This window comes from Meriones unguiculatus, chromosome 5 (genome assembly GCF_030254825.1).
Source record: "Meriones unguiculatus strain TT.TT164.6M chromosome 5, Bangor_MerUng_6.1, whole genome shotgun sequence".
Lineage (NCBI taxonomy): Eukaryota > Metazoa > Chordata > Mammalia > Rodentia > Muridae > Meriones > Meriones unguiculatus.
The window spans coordinates 87695530-87712342 of NC_083353.1; the positions used below are offsets into that span (position 1 = coordinate 87695530).

At 42.0% G+C, this 16813-nt stretch overlaps 1 long non-coding RNA gene across 2 annotated transcripts in view; it reads right to left on the reverse strand.

Moving 5' to 3' along the window:
• The window catches only part of LOC132654242 (uncharacterized), a 125551-nt gene that overhangs the window by 14287 nt on the left and 94451 nt on the right, over positions 1–16813 (reverse strand). The window contains exons 6-7 of one of the 2 annotated variants that reach the window (XR_009591897.1): positions 14778–15019; positions 13614–13679 (exon numbers count right to left, since the gene is read on the reverse strand). The exons of the other annotated variant lie outside the window; for it this stretch is intronic. This is a non-coding gene — a long non-coding RNA (uncharacterized LOC132654242). Of the gene's footprint in view, positions 1–13613; positions 13680–14777; positions 15020–16813 lie in introns of those variants that run through there. 2 annotated transcript variants of the gene reach the window in all.

Sequence of the window (16813 nt, forward strand, 5' to 3'; positions counted from 1 at the left end):
CTTCTTCTCACACTCCCCAGACACTAGTTAGGCCTAATACACTCGGAAGGTTGCTTGTCTAATTTGAACTGTAAGAGGCTTTGGCTGGAGGGTGGCTCTGTGTCCCAGTGATAAAAGAACACATAAAACAACCCAGTGCCTGATCACTCTCCCTGACTGTCAGTGAATCATGTCTAATAGCACCTCCATGCAGTTTGCGCCAATTTGCTTGCAATGGCATCTCTTTTCCGTGGGCTTGCTGCTCAGCAGGCCCTGAAGCAATCTATGAATAACTTCCCAACAGATGCTGTTTATGAATTGAAGCAAATGGCTTCCCTGTTTCTCTTTTTTCTCACTTCAATAATTTTCAGTTACATTACGATGAATATTTATAGTCCTGGAGCAGTGCATAAAAATGGAGCCCAAGCAGACCTGGGTATTGTTTCATACGTGAGTGCTGTTCTAATGGGCTCTGCCTGAGTGGTTTTAATAATGTTCTGTTGATGGACCAAAAAGAGGATGCAAATTGTAGATCAGTCATTTCCATTCACTGTTTTACCTGGATGGACAGTGACGGAGTACTGGCTGCACCCTTTACTCTCCCGTGCTACCTACCTCCCTGTGCCCAAACAACCAAGCCTGCTTTCTGCCCCTTCAGAGCGAATCTCAAATACATGACTTCCATAGAGTCGCTGTCCCCACTAGAAAAAACCCATTAGGCTAGTTGACCACTCTCCCGGTGTTTCTATTTAAGATTCAAGTAGCTGCTACAGAGAAAGCCATAGCCCACAGAATACAGCGTTCCTCAGAATTGAAATGTAAGTCACAGAGAATATGTTGGTTTTGATTTCCAGGCCTTTTACGGAAAGGTATTGGGCTGCATTTTTGCCTAAAATGGCTTTTCAAATGTTTTATATTTCTATGCTCTTTTAAATATTACAAAAACGAAAGGACTTATATCTAGTCATTGGTCCTAAATTGTGTTTGAAGGGGAACTGCTCTCTCTTCAGTGGCTTATGTTTCAAATAGCTGGTATACCTTCCCTGCGTTTCCCATTTTACAATAATGAGTTCGTTAACTACCCTATATTTTCCAGACCATTGACTGTGTCATATTGGCCCACATACAAATAATTGCCTGTTTGGCTATTTGCTTATAAATCAGAGTGTTGAAAATGGTATGTCAATACGTACAGACATGCATAGTGATTACATAGAGAAACCTCCCAAAATATTTAAATTGTCCCATTTCCTACTTGTGTGTTATGAAATACTCACCAGCTACTCAAATAGAGCTGTATTTATTATGCATGCAAGCCCACAATCTCTTTACCAGCTACCATTTGTATGCTACACACAGAAGGTTGTGCTGTAACACAACGGTAAAAATAAAAAAGGCAATTTGGAGAGAAGTATATTCCTTGCTTTAACGGCAGCAGAGGCAAAGAGTGATCTTCCTTCGACACAGGGAAGCATAACCCACAATCTTGCAATATTCAAAGCATTAAGGAAAAGCCCAAGAATTTAATATTTGATCCAGAAAGGTTATTTTTAAAGAAACCAAGACATAGCAAAATGTCTCCAAATGATTATCCTGCCTTAAAAAATATATATGTATAACTAGAGTCAGTGGGAAGATTTTCAGGCTTGAACTGCAAGACCTAAGGATAGACTGTGGCCCCTACATGCCACCATGGTGCTTTTTGTTTGCTTGTTTTTCATTACTGCAGTGCCTAGGCTCCAGCCTGGCCCTTGTGCACGCCAGGCAAGGGTTCTAACACAGTCACACCCCTGTCTTCTACTTGCTCGAAATAATACTACCACACTATGAAAACAGCAGCCTTAATAAGGATCACGGGTGTCAATGTGAACATTGTTCTCCCACTGGAAGACCATCAGTCGACAGAGACGTAACTGTAATTTTGGATGCTTACATGCAGATGTAATGTTTGCAGTGGCACACCAAGGCACCATTCTTGATGTGGCATGTTCTCTAACTGACTGTGAGAAATATCGAGATCCTTGTTTCCTTTTCCTACCTGATCTGCAACCCGTCCCTTTCCTTCTCTTGATCGCACGTCTTTTCGTCCATTTGCTTTTCTTCATATTGTTCTTTTATCCTAGAGATAGTTGCAGTTTCATTATTTATGTTTTTTACAGTGCAGTGGGTCTTTCTGAGAAAAAAATTCTCACTTTCTGATGGTCGTTGGATGAGGATGAAGCTAGGTGAGAGGGTTGGAGTGGTGATCAACATCAGGGAATGGACCACTTTTTAGGGCAAGGGTGTTGAGGAAACATGGCTTGGATATGAAAAGTTGTGTGAGGTTTGGGTATCTGGAAATCATTGCTTTGGAACTATTGGCTGGATATGCAGGATGGAAGGTACTGGAGTCCAAAATTAAACATAAGTTGGGAGCAAAAAAGTTCTCAATAGAAAACAGTTGGTAACATTGGGCGAGCAAAATGTCTCATTGGGTAAAGAAACCTATCACTATACCTGATGACCTAGAAGGACATAACTGATTTTTCCAGCTGTCCTCAGACCTCTACACACTGGCATATGAGCACACACATGCTCTCACACAAAATAAATCAAATAGAAATGCAACTAAAAATTATTCCAGGGAAAACTTGGAAACACAGTCAGAATCAGGCTTCACATCAAGGGTCTGGAGCCCAAAGATGAGGGATAGATCTTCCTGAGTTTGGTTCTTACTACCTTGAGAGGTAAGACTGATAGAAAAATTAAGGAAAGTCATTTGAAACCAGCTAAATAAATCAATGTAATTACCCCCATTTTCTTTTTTTAACAAGTCTACTTATTTTATTTTATATATCAAGAGACAGGCCTACAGGTGACATAGCTCCGAGGGCTTTAGAGTTTTGAATCTAGGTACATGTAACACCAAAGGCCATTATATGGACAGGAAGGCTCTGTAATTATGTCACAAAAGCCCCTAGAGCAGGGTTGTCCAACCTTTTGGCAATGCCATGATGTTTTCTACTGAGGTGTGTAGAGAATGGGCCACATTGCTGCCTACAGGCTGCAGGCCATGTGTGTTTGCCAGTGGATGGGGGTAGAACACAGTCCTTGATAGAGCAGGACATTCCAAAGGGTTTCAGATTCCACATTGACAGGAGGGTCCTGTTCAGTCTGTTGCCACCATTCTCCCCTTTCCATGAGGAAAAAAATAAAAAAAGCAGCAAGACTTTGTAGGTCAGGCAGAGATTGAACCAGGGACTATGCAAATCATTTATAGAGTGCTCATGTCTGCGGGTGCCTCCAAATTCTAGAAACTCAGGCAAACATATTCCTTTTATTTTTATTAAATAATGTCATCAAAGAAACAACTAGTAAAAATAAAATGACATCTGTGTTTCTAGACTTTATGGCTACCCTGTAGAGAAAATATTTTAAAATTGATATTATTTTTCTCTGTTAAAATATTTCTTGTGATATTTCTTGTGAAAGTACTCTGTGATGTTAAGTATATTATTCTTTTTATTGTATCCAAGGTGACTACATTATTGTTACATTCTTCACATCTCTCCTTTCTTATCTTTTCTAATCTGTCCTGTCATATTTCCCAATCATCCATCCATCCATCGTTTTTCTTTTCTTTTCTTTTCTTTTTTTTTTGAGTCAGGGTTTCTCTGTGTATCCCTGGCTGTCCTGGACTCACTTTGTAGACCAGGCGGACCTCAGACTCATAGAGATCTGCCTGCCTCTGCCTCCCTGAATGCTGGGATTACAGGCATGAGCCATCATACCCAGCTTCATCCATCCATCTTTTATTTGAAAAATAGTATTTGCTGAGCAATGACTGAGAGATAGTAGTTAGAGATTCTTTGACAAATAAGATAGGGTTTGAGTTCACCCCAAGACATTCCCTCTATCCCCGCCAGCAAAGTTTCTAGAAAAGCACAAAGCTTGTTGTGATACAATGCAACAAATGTCAGACTGAGTCATGGCACCGATTCCACATGGGACTGGATTGGTTGGTTAGTAGTGATACCAGGATTTTAGATCGAGGGGCTCAAGAGAAAAGAAGGCTAGAATCAGCAGAAATTCAGAATGGTGGTGTTTAAAAGTTCTGTGCAGAGGGAGCCGGAAATGTGAAGGTAGAAAGCCTCTATGGAAAGCTCCTGGTCTGGTCTCGAAATGAAAGAACATTGTGCAGTCTAGCATCACAGCAATGCGTGTGGGAAACCCTGGTGGAAACAGGGCCATCAGGGACCACGAGGGAAGAGGTAGTTCAGATATGCTTGGGCGTGACTTTCAAAAGTTGTGTTAGGTGCTCAGAGTTCATTATTCCAAGGGTAATTCGGAGTCAAGATGGGCTTCAGGAAAACTCAGTGACATTTACACTTTGGAACAATGTGAACACGGCAGGGCAGATGCAATGGAAAAGCCAGGACAAATTCAAAGAACCCGCTTGGGAAGCTGACGAGGTACCCCAGCAAGGGGATGGCGGCCTGAACTGAGCAGGTCAAGAGAAGTTCTCACACTGGAATCTTAAGTTGTGCATCGGTGTTTTCCGTTATGTTATGTTCAATTGCTTCTCAACATGGTAGAGATGACTATAGCAGCAGCTCAGTACCAGCTCTCCACAAATCTCAGGAAACTTCATTGTCTAACTTTTTCATGTCCTCTCCTTGTTTATCTCACCTTTTTACTATGTAGTTCTTTCATACACACTTTTATAACTTTCGTGAAGATTGCTATATTAAGCCTTGTATTGAAGTTATTGTTTTTTATATTCAATACATATGAGGTTAAATCCTGGTCCTCTTGTCAAATATTTAAGTTCCTCAGGCAAGCTTCCTAACATAAATTTCAGGTTTCTCATTTTTAAGATTCAAATAGCAGTAACAACAAATAAAAACAACATCTACTGTCTAGTGTTAAGACCAACAACTATTCTACCACAGTAACCAACATAGCGTTTGATTCATTACAACTACAAAATGGTCCAGACATTATACAAACACCTCCAGAGGTCCCAAACTATATGTGGAAAAGTGACATACTGGCTCATGATTTTTATTTGTCATAAATATAAAAATCCAATATGATGGACTATAAGGCAATTATGTTATTAGGAAAAATAATTAGACTTCATGAAAGATTTATGCAAACTAGCAGCTATAGATCTTAAATTATTTTAGATTGCATATAAACCTTATATTATTTTGCTCATACAATTCAATAACAAGAGGGTAAATGTATTTAAAAAAATGATTGTTGCCCCAGTCATCCTAAAAGCACTCATTTTTAAAAAGTACATTTTAAGAGTTACAGAAAGTAACTAATGGTAATTTCTCATGGAAATTACTGTTTTTTTGTCCATAGACAAAGAGTTCAGAGCCAATAATAATAAAAAAAAAAAACCAACATAAACTCTAATGTAAGCCATAATTAAGGTTGACAAATAGGTTCTTGAATGGTGTTAAATAATGAATTTTTAAAAATAAAAATCAAAAGTCACACAAGCCATCTGAGAGATGCCTGCTTGTCATTCACTATAAAGCTTCATAGACATCTGTACGTGACCCCCAAATCTTACGGTGATATTTAAAGGTACCCTGGGTTCCCTTGTGTAAATGGTTCATTTTAGCCAGCTCTTGATGTGAGTTTAGTTGCTGTGTGGATAGGGTCACTGAGTTCTGAAATATCCCTGTGGGATGGACGGGCAGGGAGTTCCCTGATGTGCACAGATCTTAGAACTTGGGGGATTGATGGGCAGCTCTTGACATTATCAATGGACTTGAGGTCGATGTCTTAACAATTCACACAAAGAAGGGGGAGATAGAAAGACCCAGAGGGGACTGGAGCTCCAAAAGGAGAGCAACAGAACCAAAAATCTGGGTCCAGGTTTTGTTTTTCTGAGACTGATACTCCAACCATGGACCATACATGGAGATAACCTAGAACCCCTGCACAGATGTAGCCCATGGTAGCTCAGTGTCCAAGCGTGTACCCTAGTAGGGGGAACAGGAACTGTCACTGACATGAACTCAGTGGCAGGCTCTTTGGTCGCCTCCCCCTGAGAAAGGAGCTGCCTTACCAGGCCACAGAGGAAGATAATGCAGACAGAACTGGTGAGATCTGATAGGCTAGGGTGAAAGGGGAGAAGGACCTCTCCTATCAGTGGACTAGGGACGAGTCATGAGAGGAGAACAGGGAGGGAGGAAATGATTGGAAGGGGATGAGGGAGGCAGCTACAGCTGGGATACAAAGTGAATAAACTGTAATTAATAAAACAAAAATTTAAAAAGAATCCACACAGAGCAATGACCTACCTGCTGGCCATTCAGAGCAACATTTGCAGGAGGGCAGGAGGAGTCCCACCCACTGTAAAATCAGGACATGATTTAGAACTAAGCACATTTAGGACTGGTCCATGTCTGAGAGGAAGGCAGCCGTGTAGGGAAGCAAACAGCAGTCGTGAGGCACATCTCCTGGGGGCGCCACTAACACTCCCATGGCAGACAACATAAAAATGAAAACAGTACACAGCACATCCGCACTTCAGCGAAGCTGTCACGGGGATCAATTTGTTTGTGAAGGGGCTGAACAGTTGGGAGAAAGGTATACATTTATTACTTCCATGTGCCGGGTTGTTTATGTTTAAATGGGAACCGTTGCATTTGAAGTGAAATAATCCCTTTAAGCACTCGGCATTTGTAATGAGTTATTTAATGTTTTATGTTTGCCGTGTGCTCTGTGATCAATAAAGTGCAGATAAAAAGCATTCTACAAAGCCGTAGCTTATGCTATGAAATAACGCAAATTTAGGTTGATGACTATGGTTTGTGCTAAAGTAAATTTCTCTTTGGAGTTACCAGCTGTTGATTTTGTATTTTCCTGTTTGAAGGAACTTTTCAAAGGGATCTTCATATCTAATGGATGCACAGAGATTTAAAATTCAGACTGTATCCTATTTGCACAGCTCACTCAGAATTAGCCTCTAGAAATGACTTCTAGGCTCACTCAGAATTGGTTGTTTTCAGTAGTTGCATGCAGGGGGACTGGAGACGCCCAATGAATCAGACCTTCTGAGTACAAAAGGCGGCTGCATCCAAAAACAAGCGCCGGTTCGCAGAATCTAACTTGTCTGGAACTAGAATGAAAACACCTGCAGTTGTCTGCCACAGGAAGCCTTATGTTGGAAGACCATCATGTGTATTCATGTGTATTAGGTCTTTGTACTGTCAACCTCTGGGTTAAGACCGCCTTCTGCCTGCCATGCCCAGGTTGTCCCAGGTCTGGTTAAAGCCTGTGGTTAAGCTGCAGACTGTCTTACGTGCACTGCCATGCTGTTCATGAACGCACCAGGCCTATCTGGGAGCAATGACAGTGGGGATTCACCGACTTTCTCACTCTCTTCCTAACGAACGTGTTTGCTTCCTAATGTAATGAACAGGCTAGCTGGAATCCACGCTATTGCCAGCTCTACTTAAAGTAATAAGAGCCACCGATGGGTCATCTTCAAGGAGTGGAACACAGTGAGCAAGCAGTTTAAACACCCTGTCTCATTTCTCCCAGGAGCCTACCGGACAAGCCTGTGTAATCCCCTTCCGTTTTAGATAGAAATTCAGCCCACTCAGGGTGTTAAGTGGTTCGCTCAAGACGTAAAATCCAATATCAAATCCAAGTGTGTTGGTCCTTCACTATAACCGATGGTTTCTACCTGCCAATCATATACACACGGTGCTCACGGGTACACACTCACCACCTCTGATGAGAGGTTAGGAGCACGTTGCTTCTGGAGCTGCTGACAACAATATAAGATCTCGATGCCATTATTTTAGTGCTTCTCTATAGAGAGTGATTCAGTATTACAAGTGTATTTTGGACTTTATCTCTACCCAAATATTTAGTTCATGAATTACTAAGCATTCTGAGAAGGCCTATGAGAAAAGAGTTTTGCACTGGTTTTCTCCTGGTAAGAGCCTGGGAGAGAACATTTTTCAAATGCTTCTGACGAGCTAGCTCCCTTTCCAGGAATCAAACCAAAAGTATTCTCACAATGGGAAGACGGCCCAGTAAATGAAGTGCTTGCCTCCTGAGCATGAGGGCCTGAGTCTGAAACCTAGATGCCATGTCAAAAAGGCTGGTGTCCTGGCATGTGCTTGTGACCTCAGTGCTGGGGAGCCAGAGGCAGGAGGATCCCTGCGATTCGCTGGCCACCCTGATAATGCCTTCTCAACCCACAAACCAAACGTTAAAACCAATAATAAAGACCTGGGGATGGCATTCATGGGGAGAAACTCCTGGAGTCGTACTCTGGTCTTTACATGTAGATGCACATATGTACATGTGTATACACACACACACCCACCCACACACACACACACACACACACACACTGAATGAATGAATGAATGAATGAATGAATGAATGAATAGAGCCACACAGCAGGGACAGATTTATTAATTGCAAGGCCATGGATGTTTTCATTTTATCCCAAGAATTATCAGGACAGGATTTTATTTCTTTATTTTAAAATTGTCTACAGTACCAGATCTGCAGTGATCTAAAGCCAATAACTAAAAAATTATTTTAAAGAGGGACCTGTTGCGTCTGTACGGACAGCCCCCAGAAAGATTGCAAAGCAGAGCCTGTCCTTAACTCAATTAAGAACACCACAAGTGATAGCTCCATCTCCCCGGGTTTTCTCCCAGCATGAGATGACTCAGCCAGAAATAGCGAGATAATATCACAGATGTTCCTTTGCTCGCATAGCTGGTTATTGCTTATCTCGATGATATTTTAATACAAACACACAACTGTTCACCCTGTTTTATGGCTGTCAGGATTTTGCTTCATATTTAACAAATGGAAGTTTATGGGCAGATGTATCATTGACTCAGATTTACTTTCCCCCCTCATTATGTGACATGGAAGAGCTAAATGCCGGAGAGGGTATTGGCAACATCTGCACTGACAGACTCTAGGATTCAGACTGCCTGTCCGGAGGAGCATCACTCTCCCATTACCACAAAAAGATCATAATTGCTTTCTAGGCTTCTGAGCAAATGACAATGAGGCATGGTTACCGTCACCACTCCTCTCGGGTGTAGGTTAAAATAGCAAATAATTCCCAGGGTCACTGTCATCCTCAAGTGATTTTTTGCTTCCCCCTGATCTGGCCTAGTGGGCTCAACAAAACAGTAGGTACATATGGCTTTGAGAGTATTTTGAGTCTGCTGAGTCCCAGGCATCCGCTTGTTTCCCCCTCCTCACTGCTGGACTGCAAACTCCCGTTGCCTCGTTGTCTGTCTTTACGAAGGCAAGCGTGCTCACAGAGACTCTCACTGCCTCATCTGGTTCCACAAAGGTTGTCACGATTACACAAGCACTTTCCTGAATGAGCCGTCTCACCAGCCCAGTCCCTTACAGTTAACCCTGCTCCCTTTCTGTCCTTCAGCTTTGTCTTGAGCGGTCACACACTCAGTCACCCTGATCCTTTGCTTTGTTCACCGAAATGAGCCACGCGACTTGTCTTGGAATACTGAGGGGTAGAGACACCTGGGAAATCACCCGGAATGGTACCAAGCTGGCTGCTCTAGTTGTTAGTCTCCAAAAGTATTCTGAGGGAGGCAGCAAGAATGTTGAAAGGGGGCAACGGAGACTACCAAGCATTCCGGCCTGCCCACTGCCATTCTCACTCCAAACTGACTTATCTGCAGCTGAGGAATTTCATAGAGAACCATTTATGTTGATGAGTGTGATATATACATTATATACATGTATATATATATATTCAGGGATACATATATATATATATATATGACTGGATGCCTTAGAACATGTTTCAAGTCAAGCTTAGCAGGTAGTCATGAACAGGCTAGTGGTTCTCCTGAGGATGTTGGTCTCCCTAAACTCAAGCAGTGTAATAAGTGCATGTCAGTTTTATGAAGTGTGTTACAGTAAAGGACGCAGCCCCACCGGAGACCACCAAGCCCACAGGTACATCATCCTCGGTCACCAGGTGGCTCCCTCACAGGCCTCCTCATCACATGTATCAGCAAAGCTGCTATCTGCGCACTATCACAGAACCTTTCTTCTCAGGCTGTAGCTGGAAATTGTCTCCACTTTGCTCTCGTGTTGTTTCCCGTCCTCCTGTTCTCTCCTGCCTCCCCTGGTCCATGGCCCTTGTAATGAGGCAGGAGCATTGCGTTTGTGGCTCATGGTGGGCAGATGGTTCCCCCACATCTACATGCTCCCACCTGACCTTGACTCAACACTGTCCTGTTGGGTAAATGGGAAAGTTGACATTGCCCCTTTGCCCCCTCTTGACATCATCATCATAAGTATGTAAGGTTTGTTGGTTACTGCTGCTCAGCCTTGTTGATACATGATGGCTCAATCACTGTGCCACTGCTTCTGTATTCCTTGTTCTCCACACTTTAGTGATAAAAATAGAGGTCGTCGATTAGACTGCTTTAAATGCTTTGCAAAACGTACCAGATTAACAAAATTCTAAGGTAGGCACCATGCCTATTCCCTTTTTGCAACTGGGCAACTAAAACAGAAGGGAAAATAACGTTTACTATTTCACAGAGAAGTGGGAAAATGAAGATTCAAAACCTCAGCAACAGAGGCCCCAAATCTGTGCTCCTTCCCAGGAGGCAACATGACTTCTCTGCTTTCCTTAAGCAACCTGACCTCCTTAGCCTGTGACTTCTGACACAGTCACATCCATCCCATGACTGTGCACTAAAACCCAGCACTGTTGTGTTCCTTTCAGCTCTTTGCACGTTAGCCCAAACATGGGCTGTTGTCTCAGAGAAAGCAGGAGACTGACTTGCAGTTCAGCTTTGAGTTGTAGGACAAAGATGTAAATCGTAACCAGCAAATGAAACTTAATGGTAAATTCGTGAGATGTTGGGATTTTTTTTTCTAAATCATAAAAATGATTCTTGCCACCAAGAATCATTTTTTAAAAATGTTTTTAGTACTTCTTTGAGAGTTTCATATGACATATTTTTTTTTATTGTATCCACCCCGCCCTCTACACCCCCTCCCGCACCTCTCTTAAACCTATAACATTTAGTTTGTATTGGTACCCTCTATACTCTTGGGTATAGAGGGTACCCTGGGACATGGTCAACCTGAGGTGGCCACACCATTAATGAAAATCGACTCTCCCTGTACTAGTAGCTATCCAATGTTAGCAGTTTCTCTTCTAGGGATGGACTTGGTGCCATTCTCCACTCCTCCATGCTGGAGTTTTGCCTGGCTGGATCTTGTATCGGTCTTGTGCATACAGTCTCAATTGCTGTGAGTTCACGCTTGTAACTTCCCTGTTGTGTACTATAGAAATTGTTTCCCTCAAGTCACTTGTCATCTCTGGCTCTTGCACTCTTTCTATACCCTCTTCCTGGAAGAGCCTCTGAGCCCCACCTGGGGGGTAGGGAGTGGGATACAGACCTCCCATCTAAGGCTCAGCAAAGTCTCTTATTCTCTGTGTGTGACTAATTGTGGGTCGTTTTTGAAAGTACCTCCTTTTAGTATCAAGTGTGCTCTCCAAAACTGAAGACACAGGGACTCCATAGGTGACTCAGTGGTTAAGGGCACTTGTTGCTCTTCTAGAGAATCCATGTTCTGTTCTCAACACCCTCAAGCCAGCTCATAAGTGTCTAGCTCTGATGCCCTCTTCTGGCCTCTGCAAGTACCCTTGCATTTGCTTCAGACATATGCAAGCAAAGCTCTTCCCCACATAAAATTAAAACAAAAAAACAAAAAACATTGAGATGCATACCTAAGTGTGCATACAAGACAAAAAGAATTAACATTTATCAAGTATGTACTATATGTTAAGAAATGTTAAGGGCTGGAGAGATGGCTCAGCTGCTAGAATGTTGCTTAGAAGCATAGGGTTCTAGGATCAGTACCCAGCAACGCATAGCTTGAGTATAACAGCAATGCTTGCAATCCAAACATGTAGGAAGCAGAGGGAGAGGAATGAGGATTCAAGACCATCCTGAGTGAGTTCAAGACCAGCCTGGGAACAGCAAAACCCTGTCTTTTTAAGTGTTTCATGAGTATATATTCCTGCAGTGTCTATATGCTGGAAAAGCTTCCATACACATGAGTATATACTTATGAAACACATATATATTTTTTAAAGACAACAAGTTTTCAACCTTGTGAGGTTTGTTTCACGTCGGCATCTTTTTTACAGATAGGAGTACAGGCTCAGAACAGTTAAATCTGTTGATTTTTGGTCAAGCAACTAGCAAATGACGTGGGCAGAACCGGGGCCACATGTTTGGGCACAGACAGTGCTTCTGATAACCACACTTCACCAAGACACATGTATTAGTACACACAATTGCAGACCTAAGTAGAAACCCAAACACTCGTGAAATGCCAAGAGGAACATAGATGAACATCTGTGAAGTATCTTCAAACAGGAACAGAGAGAATGGACTGTGTTGAGCATCTTTCCAGATCTCAAGTTCTGTCATTTAACTTCATTCTACAATGAATTTGACCTATTCAAGAAAAGCTCGCTTACTGCCATCTCTTTTTCCTGCCCTAAGAGGGGTGTGGGAAGGCCATGATTAGAACCCGTAAAAGCACACCTTCCCAGGTTGGTCTTAGAAGTGTTTTGAGGAGGACTCCACAGCGGCCACTGTCAATTCCCAGAATAAAATTAGCTGGATGGCTCAGTGTTAAGAGCAAACCCCAACTTCTCTACATTTTCTGTGATAATTCATACAAAGATTTATGTTTTCACGCTGATGAAAGTGTCAAAAATGAACATAAACACAGTTTGAGTTCTTTAGAGGCAAATGGGAAAGTTGAGCAGAAATCAAAATTTTAGAGTTGTTGGCAGCAAGGAGCTTTGAGTATGTCAGACCTGGCTTCAGACAGCTTCCTTATGCTGTCTCTGTATGTGTCTGAAGCATGTTGCTATGGTACCTACATTTAAATTTTTTTTTAAATTTACAATCTTTAAATTGAAGATGACAATCCTACATCCTTGGGTCACGTGGAAGATAAGTGTAATATTGTCTTGAGCTAGTATATAGTAGATTAGTAAAATACTGTTTATAAAAAAAAATACTGTTTATAATTACTCATTTGTGTGGAAGGGTAATTTGGAGATGGATTTCACACAGTGAACCATTGGCTAGTTGCCTACCGACCCTCTCTATACGAACTTTTCATAAGTTGATGAGACTGTGGACATGACAGCTAGAAACTGTCCGTTTTTGCAAAGGATGCATACTATCTAGAAAGCTGCTGAAGTCTAGCACACACCTAGTAGGACTCCATAAGCAAGACATAGACAAATGGATATCCCAAGGAGAAACTGCCTTCGCATAACGAGGAAAATGGGTAAAGCCAGGCAATAAAATAGAGCAAAACAAATAGATTGTATAAATGTAAAGTGAAAACCAAACTGTTCCTGCAATTATAGCATTCATATGATTTATGCCTTTAATTTGTCTAAATCAGTGACCCATGGAGTATTGGCATAAAAATTTCAAATTCAGCAGAAACCTAAATCACTGGAAGGAAACACTGAATTTTTATTAGTTATCCTTCTTTCATTGACTTCTCCCAAATAAAATGAATCCTTCCCCGAGCGAGGTAAAATGAAGTATTGTACTTACTGAGATATTATTGATCTCAGAGTCTTAGCATCCAATACGTCACAGACACATAGAAGTACTCCTTGCCTGTGAAATCAACGGCTCAGAATTACATTCACGAAGCCTTTGCTTCTGAGGAACATTAACCCCAGGTTCCAGCCTGAATTATTTGACAAGACGACATGAAAATAGACTCCAACAAATTTGGGTATAACACAAAAATAAACAAAAAAAATTTGCAGAAATCTTTTAGGGAAGTAAGTAATCTTTTAGAGAGAGCTTATAGACTCCACAGAGGAGGTGAACACGTATACTTGAGAAAACTCTGTAAGTGGGACCAAGCCCTGGGGTCTAGGAGGCACAGACTACGAGATGCAACAAAATCCTAAAAGTGTAATCTGGTCGTGAATTACTTCCACTGATATTCCCATGACTGAGGGGAAAGTTCTGATTGACCCTTGAGATAAAGGAGGCCAATAAGGAGAGTGTTCCCCACATTGGAGACCCCTGCCAACTTCCAGAAATGAGTCAAACGTTGTGATGCAAGATTTTTAATTTTAGTTCAATGAGACCCTGTCCTACAGAGCTGTGAGACAAAAAAAATTGTGTTGTTTTAAGCTGCTACTGTGTTTGTGAGAATGGTTTATGAAGGCAAGAGAAAGCTAAAGAATAGCCACTTGAAAAGTAATTTCTTACACCACACATTATGTGTTGCATTAGAAATGCAGCAGGTGCTTACTGTCATCATAGGCTAAATGCAGTTGCTCAAAGATAAGCAAGACCTCAAGCACAAAATATGCTCATAGATGGCCCTGCCAAGCTTCATGGATAATCACCTCTGGGTTTGCTGTATAGATGAGGTTGAAAAGAACGATGAGGAAAGGTGCCAATGGGGAAATACTCTCATATTCATGTCCTCCCCACATTGGGTAGGGAAGAGATAAACAGCCACCCTGAAACCAAATGAATTCAGCGTAAGGGGAACAATAGTGATGGGTGTCTGTGCCTTCTTGGATTGGCTCGGAGAGGTAAAACAAAGAAAGAAAGTATGGCTGTTTTCAAGGACGCCTTGTGAAAGAGTCTCCACCAGACAAAACTTCGAGGTGGAGTGAACCAGAAAGAGAGACTAGAGATTTCAGGCATAAGGAACTTGGATGTGGCCAGTTGGAAGGAGTGATCACTTACCTTCTGGGAGCTGTGGTGAGAAGCCACTGCAGCGTGGTGCCTGGGCACTGCTAAGGATTCACAAGGAAGGCTTCCGTACTGTGCTCCTGCCATCCTCTAGGGGGCTCATCTAGTAGAACAAGGCCTTTTCCAGCACGAAAGACATCAGGCTTCAGAAACCCAGCGGGTGCCAGACTAGACGAAGGGGTGAGGGGAAAGCAGACACCCCGTGGACATGGCTGATCTCTCTGCCTGAAGTGGGTCTGAACCGAACAAGAAGAGAAACTTCAAGTTTGGACTCTTAAACATGCTTAAGATCAGACTCTATCATAACGAGGCTGTTCTGGAGACTTGAAAGGGACGACGGAAACTGCAGGACTTGTCCAACTTTTCAGAACTCTTATCTGTTGACAGACAGTGGCAGATGGAGGATGAAGTCTGTCAAATTTGGCTTATAGAATGTGCTTGTCAAATCTCGCATTTTTTTTTCTATATTAGTTATCAAAACAACAAAGTGATTTGAAGACCCACGGAAACAAAAATCTACCCCTAAAACAAATGACATTAAAGAAATGACAGAATCCGTAGCAAAAGTATGTGAACAGCATTTAAGTGTGGACCACATATGATCGCTGTGAACCCAGATAATAACAAAACAATGAATGCCAGTGAGCAGATAAAACAAAGAACGCACAAACTCAGATGAGAAAAAGTGATCTATAAGTTTTCCACGCAAAGATTTAAAAAATATATAATACGTTTAGCTAAAGGACACTAAAGAATTTTTCTGAAATGAAGAGACAAATACATCTACGGATATCAATAGCACATGGGCACGGTGACTTCTGAACCTCATCTCTCAGGTTCCCCGGTAGAAAAAAAAATGTACTGAATCCAGCAGGCCCCAGCCCTACCCATAATGTGTATATTTAGTTCCTTTATCTCAAAATGATAGCAAATACCTGACAAAGTCAACTCAGGGGAGAAAAGTTTACTTTGGCTCATAGTTTCAAGAAAGTTCGGTCCAATGATGGTGAAGGCATGATGGAATGATTCTCTGATGGTGGGGTCATAGCAAAGCCCCTCACATCTTGGCCAATGAGGAAGCAAAAACACAAGACCAGATCTAGATGGGAGCCCCATATAAACTTATATATTAAAAACTAAAAGAGGGGATCCATTTATGAGGAGGAAAAAAAAAAACAAACAGGCAGCGCATATCTTTCTGCAAGTGGCCTATTCACTTAACATGGTGATTTCCTGTTCTGTCCATTTTCTGGTTGGCTTAATAGATATATCTTTAAATTTTTATGCTGTTTTTGAGAATTCCATATATGTATGTAATGAAATATGGTCACACCTACCCCACTTCCCCCCATAATTTCTATATCTTCCCAACAACTGCTTCTCAACTTTATGTCCTCACCCCTCTTTTATAATACATTGAGTCCTATAAACACTGCTCAAAAATGCACAGGTTTGGGGCCACCAACTAGAACACGGCAATCCCAACAGTGGCCATAACCTCAAAAAAGAACGATTCTTCCTCCCTCAGAAATTGCCCACTCCCAAGAGAGTGAGGCTCGAAATGGCCTATGCTGGAATTGTGGCTGTCTTGGTCTTGTGTAGGTCATGCACTGGCCTGAGTTCATCAATGTGATTGCCATGCCACAGCCAGGAGACTGTATTCCGTGGCACTGCTCTCTTCCTCCTGTTCCTATATTCTTTCTGCCTTCTCTTCCTCAGTGGTACCTGAGCCCGAGCGGTCTGTGATTGGGGTTAATATACATGTCCCGTTTATGGTTGAGCACCAATCTCTTATTTTCAGCACTTTGACCAATTATGCATCTCAGCACTGGCTGCTGTCCACTGCAAAAGCAAGCTTTTCTGACAGGGTTGAGAACAGCCCAGCTCTTTCAACACCAGGAGAGAGGTAACAGATATTTCTTGACTATTTCTGGCCTGGCAGATTCTGGCTCACAGACTGAGCCTTCAGAACTCATCAAGGAATGGTTGTGCCCTTAGGGAGCCCTTTCAATTTGAGGCACATAAAGGAT